Genomic DNA, 18737 nt, shown 5'->3' with positions numbered 1-18737 from the left:
CTGCCTTCAGCTCAGGTTGTGATCCCAGGGTCTTGGGATCAAGTCCCACATCGGGCTCCCTGCAGGTAGCCTGCTTCTCCCTCTGCCTATGTCTCTGCCTCTCTCTGTGTGTCTCTCATGAATAAATGAATAAATAAATAATATCTTTTTAAAAAAAGAACACCTCCCACAGAACATTGCTCAGAGAAGCTCCAAGGTCAAATATTGCCTGACCTCATAGAGCAAGACTCCCCCATTGCCTAACGGCTAGGTAACTTCATTCAGCAATATGTGTAAGGTGTAAGAACGTTTAGAATTGAAAATCATTTGTCTTAAATAGACACCAAAGAACTCACTAGGAAGAGAGGACCTAAATTTGTAATAACCATGGGAAAATCTTTATAATACTTTAAACTTACAAGAATATAAAATAATTCAGAGAAATAATTAGATATACATGAATTGTAGGTGATTATATGAATTATAAATATATGAATGAATGGCTTGGATATAGCTGAGTCCCTTAGTACATATCTTCAAATTCAGACACTCTACAAATGAGAAAAACACTACAAATGTGTGAGCGTGGTAAGGGCTTCAGCAGGAGTATGGATCTTTGATTATATCAGACAATCCATACAAGGGAGATGCTATTTATTTGTGAAGAATGTGTTAAGTAGGTAAATGTGTTATAATTTATCTTGGAGTTCACACAGAAGAGCCTTACAAATGTGATGAGTGGACTGTGGGTGTGGGTGTCAGAAGCATAAAAATATTTGCAGTCATGAAAGTGTCCATTGGATCCCTAGGGAAAAGGGCAGAATAGCAGGATCCTGAGGTCACCTTGTCCCACAGACATACCGAGGCAACATCTACAGCTATGCAACTAACTCTGAAAATGACCTGAAGACTGACAGATCTTCCACAGCTAATTGTAGAGGGAAGGCCACATGAAAAGGGGGTAGGAGTAGAAGTGTGGTCGGCAACTAAGCACCCAGCCCAATGAGCTGTAAATTGGAAGCACATCACAAACACAGGAACAGGGGGATTAGACTGCACATTGGAAAGCCCTAGCCCTGGGGACCCACACTGAGATGAATCCCCATAACATCTGGCTTTGGAAATTAGTGGGGCTTAACTCCAGGAGCTTTAGAAATCAGTGGGGCTTAACTCTGGGAGAGCAAGAGGGTAACAGGAAAAGAAGTCCCCACCCTTAAAGACCCAGCAAGATAAGTAACTCAGCCTGAGATATAGCACAGAAACAGCAGTTTGAAAGAAGAGCCTGGAATACAGGTGAAGGAGATTTATCAACTCATGTTAGAATGTGTGCCAAGAGGGTCAGGATCTGCAGGTTTCTCCAGGAACAAAAGTGCTGGCAGGTACAATTTTTTCTGTCCTCCCCCACCCTAGATAGATGAATGCTTACATAAGCCACTTCTAACACTCTCCATCTATTGCTACCTTGTTAGCACCACATGCCCTGCCCTAGCATTCCCCTGCAAACCCACCCCACCCAATCTGCTCAACTCGGCAAGCATTCTTGCACAACTATCAGGCATCTCTGGCCAGGACCTGTACCACTGCCCTGGGAAGGGGGGGAGATGACCCCAAACACCAGTATGTCTCTAGTTCCTGCCCTTCAATGCACCTTCATCTGTAACAGAGAGGCTAATTTCAGACAATGAGGTGAGTGCAGACCCCACCAGAGAGCCCATGGTAGCAGCCTCTGGGCCTCTCAATGGCAATGTGAGCGAACCCTGCTCAGACGCATAGCAGACAAAGTTAGTCATTGCAACCAGGTAAGCTCAGCCACAACAGAAAGGTGCATGCAGCCCATATAGGGCACAGCCCTGGAGTTGCTGGTTCTGGTGATCAGGGGAGATTAGAGGTGCTAGAGGACACCACAGGAACTCTTCTATACAAGGATATTCCTTTTGAAACTAAAAGATGTAGCTGACCTACCTAATATACAGAAACACACACAGTGTCAGACAAAATGAGGAGACAGAGGAATGTGTCTCAAATGAAAGAATAAGACAAAAATCACAGAAAAAGAGCTAAATGAAACACAGATAAACAATAGATCTGATGAAGGGTTCAAAGTAATGGGGACACCTGGGTGGCTCAGCAGTTGAGCATCTACCTTCGGCTCAGGGCATGATTCCAGAGTCCTGGGATCGAGTCCCACATTGGGCTCCCTGCAGAGAGCCTGCTTCTCCCTCTGCCTCTCTCTGTGTGTCTCTCATGAATGAATAAATAAAATCTTTTTTAAAAAAAGTTTCGAAGTAATGGTCACAAAGGTACTCACTGAACTTGAGAAAAGGGCAGGTAGAAAATATAAAAAAGCAGCAGGCAGAGCTGAAGAATACAATAACTGAAATGAAAAATACACTAGAGGGAATCAACAGTGGATTAGAGGATGTAGAAGAATGGATCAATGATCTGGAAGACAGGGAAATGAAAGCAATCAAGCCAAACAGCAAAAATAAAAAAGGAGACTAGGTTAAGGGAATTCTGACATCATCAAGCATAATAAAATTCACAATATAAGGATCCCAGAGGGATAAGAGAGAGACAATGGTGTAGATTTGAAGAAATAATAGCTGAAAACTTCCCTTATCTGGGGAAAGGAACAGATATCCAGGTCCAGGAAACACAGAGAGACCCTAATAAGAAGCTGAGGAAGTCCACAGCGAGACATATAATAATTAAAATAGCAAAAAGTAATGACAAAGAAAGAATATTGGAAAGAGCAAGAAAAAAAAGAAAAGAAAACAGTTACATATAAGGGAAACCCCATAAGGCTGTCAGCTGATTTTTCACCAGAAACTTTAAATAAATCACACAAATACCCTCTGGTCTGCAAAGTGCTTAAAAGAAAAAAATCTGAAACCAAAATATTCTATCCATCAAGGTTATTGCTGAGAATTGAAGGAGAGATAAAGACTTTCCCCCACACAAAAGTTAAAGGAGTTAATCATTGCCAAATCAGCTTACAAGAAATTTTAGGGGGACACCTTCAGGTGGAAAGAAAAAATATCATAACTAGAAAATTATGAAAGGAAAAAATTTCGTAAGTAAAAGCAAACATTATAAAAATAGTAGATTCATGAGCAGCCCAGGTGGCTCAGCGGTTTAGTGCCGCCTTCAGTCCAGGGCCTGATCCTAGAGACCTGGGATCGAGTCCCACATCAGGCTCCCTGCATGGAGCCTGCTTCTCCCTCTGCCTCTCTCTCTCTCTCTCTCTCTCTCTCTGTTTCTCATGAATAAATAAATAAATAAAATATTTTTTTAAAATAGCAGATTCATCACTTAAAAGCTAGTATGGAGTTTAAAACACAAAAGTAGTAAAATCAGTTATACCTACAAAAATTAGTCAACGGATATACCAAATAAAAAGATGCAAAATATAACATACATAAAACATGGATGGGGGGGGGAATAAAAATTTCTGCTTTTAGGAGGTTGTGTAAACCTAAGTGACCATCAATTTTATATAAACTGGTAAATACATAGGATGCTATATATGAATCCCATGGTAATCACCAATCAAAAACCTAAAATACGTACATACAAAAAATAAAGAGAAAGGAATTTAAGTAAAAGACTAAAGAAAGCTATCAAATCGCAAGGGAAGAGAGCAAGAAAAGAGGAAAGGGATAGAGAGGAACCACAAAAACAGAAAAAATTAACAAAATGGCAATAAGTACATATTTATCAATAATTACTTTAAATGTAAATGGACTACACACATGTTTTTTAAAAATATTACATTAAAAACATATTTTTAAAAACGTAAGTGGACTAAATGATCCAATCCAAAGACTTAAGGTGACTGAAAGGATAAAAGCACAAGACCCATCTATATGCTGCCTACAAGAGACTCCCTTCAGACCTAAAACACATACAGACCAAAAGAGAAGGGAGGGAAAAATATATCCCATATAAAAGGGCAGGGGTGGGGGGAAGCCAGGATAGCAATATTTAGATCAGATGAAATAGATTTTAAACACTGCAGCGTGGGAATCCCTGGGTGGCGCAGCGGTTTAGCGCCTGCCTTTGGCCCGGGGCGCGATCCTGGAGACCCGGGATCGAATCCCACGTCAGGCTCCCGATGCATGGAGCCTGCTTCTCCCTCTGCCTGTGTCTCTGCCGCCCCCCCCCCGCCCCTCTCTGTGTGTGACTAGCATAAATAAATAAAAATTTAAAAAAAAGTAAAAAAATAATAAAAAAATAAACACTGCAGCATGACAAATAAGAGTATTACATAATAATAAGCAAACAATTGGAACAAGAAGATATAAGCAATTGAAAATATTTATGCAACCAACACAGGAGTACCTAAAAACGTAAAGCAAATATTAATAGACATAAAGGGAGAAACTGACAGTAATACAATAGGGGACTTTAACACCCCCACTTACATCAATGGATAGATGATCCATACAAAATCAACAAGGAAACAGTGGCTTTGAAAGACACATTAGACCAAGTAAAACCTAACAGGTATATACAGAACATTCTATCTAAAAACAGCAGCATAGGGGCACTTGGGTGATTCAGTCAATTAAGTGTCTGCCTTCAGCTCAAGTCACGATCTCAGAGTCCTGGGATTGAGCCCTGTGTTAGGCTCCTGCTCAGCAGGGATTCTGTTTCTCTCTCTGCCCCTCACCACTGCTTGTGCTTTCTCTCATGTGCTCTCTGCACGCTCTCTCTCTCAAATAAATATCTTTAAAATAAAATGAAAAAAATAAAAACATCAGCATACACATTCTTTTCAGGTACCCATGGAACATTCTCCAGGATAGATCACATGTTAGGCCACAAAATAAATCTCAATGATTTTAAAGAAGATTGAAATGATAAGAAGCATCTTTTCTGACCACAATGATACAAAACTAAAAAACAAGCACAAGAAAAAACTAGAAAAATCACAAACACATGGAGGCTAGATAACATGCTACTAAACAACCAATGGGTCAATGAAGAAATCAAAGGGGAAATAAAAAAAATACTTGTAGACAAATGAAAATGAAAACACAATTATCCCAAATCTTTGGAACACAGCAAAAGCAGTTATAAGAGGGAAGGTTATAGTGATGCAGGCCTACCTAAAGAAACAAGAAAAATCTCAAACACTCAAACCTTACATTTAAAGGAACTGGAAAATAACAAACAAAACCAAAGTTAGTAAAAAAGAATAATAAAGATTACAGTGGAAATAAATGAAACAGAGACAAAAAGAGGAAAAGATCAATGAAACCAAGAACTGGTTCTTTTTTTTAAAGATTTTATTTATTTATTCATAGAGACATATATCTCATATATTCATATATATTCATATATATATTCATATATATATATATATATATATATATAGAGAGAGAGAGAGAGAGAGAGAGAGAGAAAGAGAAAGAGAGAGAGGCAGAGACACAGGCAGAGGGAGAAGCAGGCCCCATGCAGGGAACCCGATGTGGGACTCAATCCCGGGTCTTCAGCATCACACCCCAGGCTGCAAGTGGTGCTAAACCGCTGCACCACCAGGGCTGCCCAAGAACTGCTTCTTTGAAGAGAAACAAGATTGATAAACCCTGGGGCACCTAGGTGGCCTTCAGCTCAGGTCATGATCTCACGGTCCTGGAAATGAGCCCCACATTGGGCTCTCTGCTCAGCAGGGAGTCTGCTTCTGCCTCTCCCTCTGCTGATCCCCCTGCTTGTGCTCTCTCTCTGTCAAATAAATAAATAAAATATTTTTTAAAATTGATAAACCTTTAGCCAGACTCACCAAAACTAAAAGAGAACTCCAAAAAAATTATAAGTGGAACAATAACTGACACCACAAAAATATAATTATGATACTATTATAAAGTTATATACAAAATATTTGGACATCCTTCAAGAATGGATAAATTCCTAGAAGCATGTATTCTTCCAAAACTGAATCTGGAAGAAATAGAAAATCTGGAAAGATTGCTAATAACAAAATAGAACTGATAATCAAAAAACTCCCAACCAGCAAAAGTCAAAGACCAGATGGCTTCACGGGTGAATTCTGCTAAACATTTAAAGAACAGTTAATACTTCTTCTCAAACTATTCCAAAATATAGAAGAGGAAGGAAAGCCTCCAAATTCATTCTAACACCAGCATTGCCCTGATACCAAAACCAGACAAAGATATTTCAAGAAAAGAAAATTATAGACCAATATTTCTGATGAACACAGATGCAAAAATCCTCAACAAAATATTAGCAAACCAAATTCAACAATACATTAAGAGAATTATTCACCATGAGTGGATAGGGTTTATTCCAGGAATGCAAGGGTGGTTCAATTTTTGCAAAATCAATGTGATGCATCACATTAAAATCAATGTGATGCATTAAGGAAGGATAAAAACCACATGATTATCTCAACAGATGCAGGAAAAGCATTTAACAAAATACAAAATCCATTTGTGATAAAAGCTGTTAACAAAGTAGATTTAGAGGCAACATACCTCAACATAATAAAAGCCATATATGACTATCCCACGGCTAATATTATATCAAATGATGAAAAACTGAAGACATTTCCTGTAAGATCAGGAACAAGACAAGGATGTCCACTCTTACCACTTTTATTTAACATAGTACTGGAAGTTCTAGCTGCAGCAATCAGACAAGAAAAAGAAATAAAAGGCATCTAAGTTGGTGAGGAAAAATTAAAACTGTCACTATTTGCAGATGACATACTATATATAGAAAGCCCTTAAAAACTCCACAGAAAAACTACAAATGAGTTAATTAATTGAATTTAAATAAAAATAAAAAATTTAAGTTAACTAATTGAATTTAACTAAATAACTTAAAAAGAACTGATAAATGAAAAAAAGAACTGATAAATGAATTAAATAAAGTTGCAGTTTATAAATTTAATATACAGAAACCTGTTGCATTTCTATACACCACTAACAAAATATCAGAAAGATAAATTGAGAAAACAATCTCATTTACAATTGCACTAAAAAGAAAAACTAGGAATAAGCTTAACCAAGGAAGTGAAAGACCTATACTCTGAAAACAATAAGACATTGTTCAGAGAAATTGAAGACAACACAAATAAATGGAAAGATATAGCATGTTCATGGGTTGGGAAAACAAGTATTGTTAAAATGTCCATACTATCCAAAGCAATCTACAGATTCAGTGCAATCCCTATCAAAACACCAACAGCATTTTTCACAGAACTAGAATAAATAATCATAAAATTCATACAGAACCACAAAATGCAGAATAGCAAAAGCAGTCTTGAGAAAGAAGAATGAACTGTGGGTGTATCACAATCCCAGATTTCATGATCTACTACAAGGCTACAGTAATCAAAACAGTATGTTATTGCTGTGAAATTAGATACATTGGTCAATGGAACAAGAGAGAAAAACCCATAATAAACCCATGCATATATCATCAATTAATCTAAGACAAAGTAGGCAAGAATATACAATGGGAGAAAGATAGTCCTTTCAACAATAAACTGGCACTGGGAAAACTGGACAGCTACATACCAAAGAATGAAACTTGATCCCTTTCTTACACTATGCATAAAAGTACACTCAAAATGGGTTTAAGACTTATGTAGGCCTATGTAAGACCTGAAATCATAAAACTCCTAAAAGAAAATATGGGCAATAATCTCTTAGACATCAGCCTTAGCAACATATTTATGAATAGGTTTCTGTGGGCAAGAGAAACAAGAGATAAAATGAACTATTGAGACTATGCCAAAATAAAAAGCTTTTGCTTAGAAAAACTTATATAAAACTTATACCACTAGACACCAATAAAGCAAACAATCCAGTTAAAAAATGGACAGAGAACCTGAATAGACATTTTTCCAAAGAAGACCTATAGATGGCCAACAGATGCATGAAAATATGCTCAGCATCACTCATCAAGGAAACACAAATCGGGATCCCTGGGTGGCGCAGCGGTTTGGCGCCTGCCTTTGGCCCAGGGCGCGATCCTGGAGACCCGGAATCAAATCCCACGTCGGGCTCCCTGCATGGAGCCTGCTTCTCCCTCTGCCTGTGTCTCTGCCTCATTCTCTCTCTCTCTCTGTGACTATCACAAATAAATAAAAATTTAAAAAAAATTAAAAAAAAAAGGAAACACAAATCAAAATTACAATGAGATATCACTTCATACCAGTCAGAATGGCTAGTATCAGACAAGAAATCACAAGTGTTATCGAAGATGTGGAGAATAAGAGAATCTTTGTATCTGTTGGTGAGAACGTATTTTGGTGCAACCGCTATGAAAAACAGTACGGAGCTTCCCCCAAACATTAAAAATAGAAATACCATATGGCCCAGCAATTCCACCATTGTGTATTTACCCAAAGAAAACAAAAACATTGATTGAAAAAGATATATGCATCCCTATGTTTATTGAGGAATTATTTACAACAGCCAAGATATGGAAGCAATCCAAGTACCCCTGGATAGATGAGCAGATAAAAATGTGGTGTATACACACACACACACAATGGAATATTACTCAGCCATAAAATAGAATGAAATCTTGCCATTTGCAACCTGAAAGGACTTAGACGGTATTATGCTAAATGAAATAAATCAGAGAAAGGCAACTACCATATGATTTCACTTATATGTGGAATCTAAAGAATAAAACAAACAACAACAACAAAAATCCTCAAGACTCCTAAATACAGAAAACTGGTGGTTGCCAGAGGGGAGGTGGGCGGGAAGTTGGGTAAAATTGGTGAAGGGAAGTAAAAGGTTCAAACTGTTATAAAATAAATAAGCTATAAAGGTGAAAAGCATAGGGAATATGGTCAATAATATTGTAATAACTTGGACAGCCCCAGTGTGCAGTGGTTTAGCGCCGCCTGCAGCCCAGGGCGTGATCCTGGAGACCCTGGATTGAGTCCCACATCAGGTTCTCTGCATGGAGCCTGCTTCTCCCTCTGCCTGTGTCTCTGCCTCTCATTCTCTGTGTTTCTATGAATAAATAAATAAAGTCTTTAAAAAATATATTGTAATAACTTTATATGGTAACTACACTTGTCGTGGTGAGCAGAGGAATGTGTGGAGTCATTGAGTCACTATGGTGTACCCTTGAAACTAACAGAACTTTGTATGCCAACTTAAAAAAAAAAAAAAAGGGAACGATCACTATGTGATATCCTGGACCCATAATGAAAAAAGTCCTTTATAAAGAGTTGGGTTCAGACCACAATCCATCCTGTGGTACAAGATTTTGCCAAAAGAAGTTAGGTGATCATGAAAGATGGGTCCATAGTGCTGCTTCTCTCAGGTAATGATGCCTTATGCATTGCATAAAACCTGATCTTGAGAGACGTGAAATTTTCCACTTCAACGTCTCTTACATGAGTATTCTTGTTTCTCAAAATGTGGTTTGCAGATCACCTGTATCAGAATTACTCAAGGTGAGTACTAGCATGTAAATACTACTTCAGTATTTAGTGCACAAGACACCAGTATACACAATTATCCAGGAGTCTTGTAAAAATTCAGACTCCCCTATATCTACTTAACCAGTTTGTAGGTGTAGGGACCAAGGATTTGCATTTGTAAAAGCTCCCCTTGCCCTCCGAAGGTGGAGAATCACTGTGCTTTGGGATGTTTGGATAATGTTAGGAAACAAAATCTTAGGTGGCACTTTTGTGCATTGAACCCACTAGATATAGAAATTGTTGGGACCCCTGGGTGGCTCAGTGGTTGCGCAGCTGTCTTCTACTCAGGGTGTGATCCTGGGGTCCTGGGATGGAGTCCCACATCGGGCTCTCTGCGAGGAACCTGCTTCTCCCTCTGCCTATGTCTCTGCATCTCTCTCTGTCTCTCTCATGAATAAATAAATAAAATTTAAAAAAATAAATTAAAAAATAAAAAGAAAGAAATTGTTACCAGTAGATTGATTGAAGTTGGGAAGTAGAATTCAGGGACTGGAAAATACATATCAACTGGCCCAAGGAAATAGGACATCCCCACAAATAAAAGCTAATGGGGACAATCTGCCACAACTTGTCTTTTAAATTATGTCTCCTCCCCCTCCCCCCCCCTTTTTTTGAGAGAGAGAACACACACACACACACACACATGCAAGAGCAGATGTTATTTCTAAAGTCTCAAATAACATTAAACACACTTTGGTGTGGGAATGTATAGCTTGATAAGGGGGATCTGGTTGGAGTCTATTATATATGAGAAATCAAACACAGATGGAGAAATTCCTATAGGAGGATGGGGTAATGGTGAAATCATCCTCAGTGCAGCAATGATTAAATTAGAAACATCAGCATAAATCCAGTCTGTAACTGAAAGAATCTGCACGCTCTGCCATCATCCTAGTGACTGCAAATAGTCCCATGGAATGGCATCAACGTGCAATTTGTGCCTAAACTGAAGCTGTATCCGTGGTTCCCAGATGCAGCTGGGGATTGGAATCAACACAATAGCTGGTTAAAAATACAGTTTATTGAAAAAATCATATACATATACTTTATCTTGGGTCCCACCCCAGGAGGCTATGATCCAGCACTTCTGTGAAAAGGCCTCCATAAGCACCTAAGTTCCAGATTGGGGACCCCCTGCTTTATACTCCTTTTCTAAATGGAACTGGGGCTTCCTAGAGATTGGTCATTAAGAATGTTGGCCATGGCAATTAAGATGGGGCCTGGGACATCCTGTTAAGGTACCGATGCCTGCAGAGTCTGCTGGGCTGGTAATTAAAGGAAGTAAAGCACGGGAGGAGGAGAAGGGGGCTTCCAGCCGTGAGCATGGCAAGCAACAACAGGCTGAGTCGTTAGCACAATCTCCTGTCACCCTGCCCCAGGGGGGCCCACGAATGTGTTCCCCAAGCACTGTTTAAAGACTATAAAAATAATTGTGCACCTGTCAGCAATTTCTCCCTGAAAAGGATTTCTGGTACTGGAACATTTTGTTCTCTAAGTAAGAAGCTATTGGTCCTGTGATGAATAAGCCCTGTTTTTTGACATCAGGCCAGAGGATGAGTGAACCAATAGGCTCCAAGCAACCCCTCCAACCCCTCTGTGGGAAGCTTAAGATGGGGCTCTGATATTTTTTTAATTTTTATTTATTTATGATAGTCACACACACAGAGAGAAAGGCAGAGACACAGGCAGAGGGAGAAGCAGGCTCCATGCACCGGGAGCCCGACGTAGGATTCGATCCTGGGTCTCCAGGATCGCGCCCTGGTCCAAAGGCAGGCGCCAAACCGCTGCGCTACCCAGGGATCCCACTCTGATGCTTTTTCAAAGGCACTCAATAGAGTTCCAGAAGAAGCTGGTGTCTGCTTCGAAACCCAGGCTGCGGAGAGGCAGACAGATCACCGTGATTGAGCAGTGGTCAGGGGCAGGGCCACTATGATATCCATCCTGCCTTGATGACCCTTTAAGGCATCTAACACCTTGGCTTCTCCGGAAGCCAGCAAAGAGCTAAGGGTGAGGTCCCTTCAGGAGACAAGCCAGAGTGAGGAGAAGCCTCCTCCTGAAGTGCTTTGTCAGCACACTTGTCTGAGACTGGGGGTGTGCAATTTGGGGATGGGATTAAAGGCATCCCCATTTTGGAAGGTCCATGAATCCCCAAAAATAAGCCTTTATTTTAAAAGTCTGCTATCAACCAAGTAAATTGATCAGTCCGCACGGGTAGGTTATGGGGGAGAAGGATGAACCATTCCTTAGCACCAGGAGGGAGGGAGAAACCCTTTTTTGAATCCTCCTGCTAACCTGGGCCATCGGGAGCACCGAAGTGTACTTGGCAAACTCGTCCGTAAGCAGCTCAGGCAACTTTATCAAGTCTTTCTCCCAAAATTTCCTCTTCAGTAGGAAAGAGTGGTTTTTGCTATTTTTTAAAATATTAGTCTGGGGATCCCTGGGTGGCTCTGTGGTTTGGTGCCTGCCTTTGGCCCAGGGTATGATCCTGGAGTCCTGGGATCAAGTCCCATGTCAGGCTCCCTGCATGAGGCCTGGTTCTCCCTCTGCCTGTGTCTCTGCCTCTCTCTCTCTCTCTCTCTCTGTGTGTCTCATGAATAAATAAACAAAATCTTTAAAAAAAAAATCTTGGTCTGTGTTAAGCCATGCCAAATTAATGCCTAAACCCAGAGATTGCTCTCAGGCGTCGGAGGGTTACTTCTCACCTCTGTCCCTACTTCCCAAATCTCAGAAATGTCACCCTTGAGTGACTAGGATTGTTATCTCTGCATTTGATCTATTTCTCACCTGCTCTTTGCCTGCACGTTGATCTTCAGAATTGCAAAGGAGGAGTATCTCTCAGGCCAGGGGTGTCCTGTTCCTTAATAGTTTCTAAGTGTGTAGCTCCTGGTAATTCTTGGTGAGCTTCTGATCCCTTCACTATCTGGAATTCTGATTGCAAGCCCTTTCACTCGGACATCAAGGACAACCATGGCTTATTTCAAGCACTCTCCGTGGAGCAATAATTAGCATTAAGTTCTTTTTAAAAATGGTATAAGGAAGGCAGCTTTGGTCGCACTAGGGCCCTGGCTCTCTCTCCCAGCCTCTCCATCTCCCTCTCCACCAGTTCTGAATACAGTTTTATCATATCTCTACATATGGGATACCGAGCCAAGCTTTGCTTAATTTAGTCATGTTATTCTATTCTTAAATGAATTGCAACCCTCAAAATGAATTTGTGTAATCCTGATATTCATTTAATTCCAAATATTGTTAACCTTCCAGCCATAAAGTCCTCAGAGCCACTTTACTCACTTGCTCTTAAAATTTCCAGAGCTTCAGTTACCCATTCAAATTGACTTAAATTCAACCATGAATTGTCCTTGACAGTCTAATTGGATGGATATATTTAGTAAATGTTCCTGCATTGAAAGCCATTCACTCATTTAACAGGCATTCACAGAGTACCAGGCAATCTGAGTGTAAAGGCTGGCCTACTCATTCTTCCCCCATGAGCCCCTCTGTGTGGTCTGGAAATGCCTGTCCTCTCTGTGAGTTAGCCAAGGTTGGCCAGTACTATGTAGGTCACTTGGAATATTCTGGAAGTTCAACCAGAATCATCATTTTTGCAGATATCAAGGAGATCACTTAAAGCAAGATCCCCTTTATTTATATCTTCTATGACTGGAACTCAGATTTCATGGAAGGCTCTCAGTACAGCAGGGTAAAGTACGGATGGCCTAGAAAATTAGGTAGAGCTCTGTGACTTAAAACAGTGAATAGGGGGATCCCTTCTCCCTCTCCTCTGCCTGTGTTGTCTCTGCCTCTCTATGTCTATCATAAATAAATAAAAATAAGTTTAAAAAAAAACAGTGGATAAAGAATCCCTTAAGGTTTTTTTTAAGATTTACTTATTTATTTATTTATTCATGAGAGAGAGAGAGAGAGAGGCTCAGAGGGAGAAGCAGGCTCCATGCAGGGAGCCCGATGTGGGACTCGATCCCACGTCTCCAGGGTCACGCCCTGGGCCAAAGGCTGCACTAAACCACTGAGCCAACCCAGGCTGCCCCACGTAAGGTTTTTATACCAAGTGCAAAATAAACAAAATTGGATGTTTCAGGTAGAAAATTTGGTAGAGACATTATGATTACTTAGAAAGTGTGTGACACTCTAGCTCCATCCATGTAGTTGCAAATAGCAAGATGTCATTCTTTTTGATGGCTGATTAACATTAATATATATATGTGTGTGTGTGCGTGTATATACACACGCATATATATATATATATATATATACACGCACACACACCCCACATCTTCTTTATCTATTCATCAGTTGATGGATATTTGGGCTCTCTCCATAGTTTGGCTATCACTGATGGATGGAAGAGTGTATTTTGTTAAATAAAGTCAGTCACAGACAAATACCACAGGATCTCACTCAATGTGGAATTTAAGAAAAAAGAAAACCAGATGAACATATGGGAAGGGGGAAAGAAAGAAAAAAGGAAAAAGGGAAACAAGCCCTAAGAGACTCTTAACAATAGAGAACAAACTGAGGGTTGACGGAGGGAGGTGGGTGGGGGATGGGCTAGATGGTGATGGGCATTAAAGAGGGCACTTGTGATGAGCAGTGGGTGCGTATGTAAGTGATGAATCACTGAATTCTACCCCAGAAGCCAATATTGCACTATAGGTTAACTAACAAAATTTAAATTAAAAAAAAAAAAAAGTGTGTGACAGCAGTAAATGCTCTCACAAGGAATATCGTATTTCGGTCATAGAGTGGTGGAGACCCAGCTCAGCAGTGCGCGATGGGAAAGGACAGAATTTCCCTAGAAAAACTGTAGAAAACAAGGGAGAAAAGTTGTGGTAGAAAATATAGTCCTTATTAGGACTGACACGATGGTTTCTAGGGGAGGATGCTGTGAAGATGGAAAGGTCAGATTTATTCCAGGGTTTCCGAATAGTACAGAGACAATGAACCCGAGTTTGGAATGACCAGTTGGATATCTGGCTAACAACTTCCCCTCTTGGTGGCTCTAGGACTTGACAGAAATTACTTAGCATCACTGACCACCACCCCCATCTTTCCAGTTCGGCTCCTCTGGTGCTCACATTCTAATAATTCTTCATTCTCACCGTGACCTTCAGGACCCGAGGTCCACTACTTTCCACTCCCCTTCCTTCCCCTCCTACCTCCTCTTTCCCACTTTCCCAGCACAGATCTCATGGTCCATCATTTTGGATCTTTTAAAACGATTTCAACCCTCTCTCGCCTCTCCACTGCCCGTACTAATCTAGGAAACCCCTAACCCTTGATACCCCAACTCTGACTTCCGGGCCGGTACTCAGACAGCTTATCTTTGCAGGAAAAAGGCCCTACAACACTGACTGCCTTCACCTTAACTCCCTGGCTGCAGACAGATGTGGTGAGTAAGTACCACCCATGACATAATCAAGTGGATTTGTCTCTTACCGTCCCTTTAATATTTATTTAGTGGGGGTCATCTCCTTCCCTGGAAGAGAGTCCAACAGATCTGTAACTTTTCTTCTCTTAGCAAACAGTCCTACACTCACTTTTGGTCCAAACCCAGTCTGGATAGAGAGACCAGAAAGTCCAGATAGGACTTAGTGTTGAGCCTTCCTGCCTTCTCCAGGTAGGAGCCACGCGTGGTAGGAAGCTTGCAGCAGGAAAGGGTCTTTATCACTGTGCTCCCTCCTCTCCTGCTCACCCCCTCCCTATTCATTAACCTTTGTTGGGGACCCACCAGAGTGTAAGGACAAAGGAGGAGGAGGAGGAATTGATGTAGTATGGGAACTGGTGCTCCTGAAATCTGGTCTCAAGCTCTTGGGTGCAAGCTGGCCCTTGGATTGGGTTGGGTCTGGTAGCTGAAGAAGGCCAATGCTCTCCTGGTGCCTTGATAATTATTCAGCGGTTTCACGGACACCACCCTCCTTGGTGAGCTTGCCTCAGAGGAGTGCACCTCTGTCCCAGGAGGCTGCTCAGGCTTCCTTCCTCCGCCCTGACACCAAGCACCACCTCTCAGCCTCTGTCCGCCAAGGTCTCCTCAACCATCCAGACAGCCCCATTGGGTGGGAGCCAACACAAGGCCCCCAGCTCCTATGTGGCCTCTGGGCCACAGGAAGCATTAGTATCCCCTTGCCAGGAGACAGAACACGAGAGACTCCTAACTCTGGGCAATGAACTAGGGGTGGTGGAAGGGGAGGAGGGCGGGGGGTGGGGGTGCCTGGGTGACGGGCACTGAGGGGGGCACTTGACGGGATGAGCACTGGGTGTTATTCTATATGTTGGCAAATTGAACACCAATAAAAAAATAAATTTATATATATAAAAAAAAAGTATCCCCTTGCCATGGCACATCCAGGTGGGAGGTCTGTCCCAGTGCAGAAGGATTCCCCGAGCAGCCCCGGCCCTCTAGGTTCCCACGTCCATGGGCTGCTGCAGCTCTCCCAAGCATCGTGCCTCAGCCCCTTTGCTCCCGGCCCAGGAGCACGGCTCGCAGCCGTCCCAGTGGGTGCCCTGAGGCCCCCCTCCCTAGGCTGAGGTTCCAGGGGAGCATCCTCCCACCCCACCACCGAAGGGGAGGAAGGCCCCTCAGCTTGGCACCCACAGCACTGCCCGGGAGAAGGCCCTTCTCGAGTCTCCTCCTGCCTCCTTCCTCCATCAGAGTGGGGGAGATCCTTAGGTCGTCTTGTTTGCAGGCCCCTGCAGGGCGATTGGGGCCCTCACTCTGGGATCCCACGGGCCTTGCATCTGGTCTCTCACATCCACTGGCAAGATCACTGGATCCTGCTGCCAAGTCAAAAGATCACTGTAACAACTCGGTTCACTCTGCAGAGTACTCAGTACCGCCCGGGAATCCCACGGCTTGCCGAGCGCTGCTGGCTTTCAGAGGCAGCTCGAGAGTCAGGGCGAGGGTATCATGTGGAGGGGGTCCCCTTGGCCCCGGCGTAGCTGGGCGATCTGGGCAAGCTGTTGAGCTTCTCTGTGCTTTATTTCCTCCTCTGCAGCATGGGCTCCACATGCCCCTTGGGGGATGGGGTGGGGGGGTCACGAGGGCTGAACGCGGGGCTGCCAGCCACGTGCTAAGAAGGGCAGCTGAGGCCTACATTTTACCAAAAGAATAAGGCCACCAGAAAGGGGAGCCCTCCCCTCCTGCCACTGCATCCCCCAGGGGCCTGCCTCTGGCTGGCTGGATGCTCTTTCTTGCCTTCGCCCCTTAAAAACAGCCTTGCCGAATCCCCCACCCCAACCTGAGCTTGAGGCCCCACCCTGGCTCCCTTCAGGGACTTGGCCCTCCTCTTTCCAGTGTTACTGACTTCTCCATGTGCAGAGAGCAAAAAGGGATCCCTGGGTGGCTCAGCGGTTTAGCGCCTGCCTTTGGCCCAAGGCATGATCCTGGAGTCCTGGGATTGAGTCTCACGTCGGGCTCCCTGCATGGAGCCTGCTTCTCCCTCTGCTTTTCTCTCTCTCTCTCTGTCTCGCTCTCTCTCGGTCTCTCATGAATAAATAAATAAAATCTTAAAAAAAAAAAAAAAACAAGAGCAAAAAACCCCCAAAACCCAAGCCCTTCCTCAAGGCCTGCACCCCTCTGGCGCCTCTGCAGAACAGGAAAGCAGAACGGGAAAGCACAAGAGAGACCCCCACCTCCTTCCCAGGGGTGCTGAGAGAAGGGAGGACTTAAGAACCCACGTCAGGTGCTAAGCCAGCCCCTGGCTTCCAGCAAGCGCAGGAGGTCAGCTGTAGCATTCGTGTTGCTATCACTACGGCAAGTTTGCGTCTCAGTGCTTCTGCCAGAGTAGAATCTCTTCGAAACACATTTTAGGCAACAGTGATGGATCCAAACTTGAGATGCGGTTCACGTACCTCACTTCACTATTTCCCTCTATTGTAGCCTTTTCCCACTTGATCAATCAGACGCCAGCGTCTTCTGCGTGCCAGCTGGCAAGCTTTAATTAGCTCGCTCTCTTCCTCTTAGTATTTTTTCCCCCATTAATGTGTCTGCCACTCTCTTTGTCCTGACAAGGGGAAAACACTTGGGCACAAAATAAGAGGCGCAGTGGGCCTTGGCTCAGGGACAAATCCTTCCTCTGGGCTGGGGCCACCCCACCACCGGCCACCCTGGCCCAAGCTCAGGGAGTGTCTCTGCGACCTGGGTGCCTTGCGCTCAAGCACAGGCGGGCCTGCAGCAGACTTGCAGACAGAGCAATCCAGACTCCAGGCCCCCAGAACCGGTGGGGAACAACCCTCCCCTCCACCAGCTCCAACACCCGCACTGTGGTGTTTTTTTAGGCCTAAGTGGAGAAACCACCTGATTCAATTCAATTCACATCCAAATCCATTCAAACCATGAAGAGCTGAGAAATTCTAGTTCTGAAGATAAGCTCTCTGGGTGCCCTCTCATGCCTAAGGCAAAGAGCAAATATGTGCAGAGTGAGCATCATTTCACAAAAGGAAGCAGGGGAGGGAAGGCCTTTCCTCCAGGCCAACACTCACCAGTGCAGACCGAAAGCTCTGGAGCTCGCAGTCAGGGTGGTCTCAGCTGAGCAGGGGCTACACCTCCCCAGGCTGCCTCCTTTAAGAGTAACAAGGCGAGCTTTGTTCGGCACAGCTGTAGTTCTTGCCACCTTTAGGGAGTTGCTTGGTTGAGTTGGGTTACTGCTAACCTGATAATTCAATCACCTTGACCCAATGATGGGGGGTTCTCCTACAGCATACCCGTGAGGGGGGTAATTCTGTGGGTTCTTATCCACTGAACTAATTCTCCTTAAATGTCCAGGGCAGGGTAGGTTCAAGCAGAAGGCAGCGTGCCTTGGCTCCCTTCGTAAGGCCACAAGAGGCAGGTACTCTGAGGCCTTGGGTCTCCCCACGAGGAGCCCGCTTCTCCCTCTGCCTGTGTCCCTGCCTCTACCTCTGTGTCTCTGATGAATAAATAAACTCTTAAAAAATAATAAATTCAAAAAATCCTTAGTTTACCTCTCAGATTATTCTCTTCTTAAAACACTCTCTTGCCTGGGTTCCACGACACCCCACGCTCCCAGGTTTCCTTCTGGTCCTCGGCCCGCTCATCTGCAGTCCAGTTTGTAGGCCTGTCTGTCTGTCTGGGGTCATACATGCTGTCCCTTGGTCCTGGATGCTGTCGCTTCTCACTTTATACACCTTTTGAGGCGTAAATTTCTGCAGATGCCTCTCAAATGGAATGCCTCGCTCAGATCTCTCTCCTGAGTTACAGGCAAACAACCCAAAAGCCAGGTGAGGTCCTACAGGGCACTTGATTCTTAAT

The sequence above is a fragment of the Canis lupus genome, chromosome 15 (assembly GCF_003254725.2).
Source record: "Canis lupus dingo isolate Sandy chromosome 15, ASM325472v2, whole genome shotgun sequence".
Classification (NCBI taxonomy): Eukaryota; Metazoa; Chordata; class Mammalia; order Carnivora; family Canidae; genus Canis; species Canis lupus.
Note: the sequence above shows the minus strand (reverse complement) of the source record.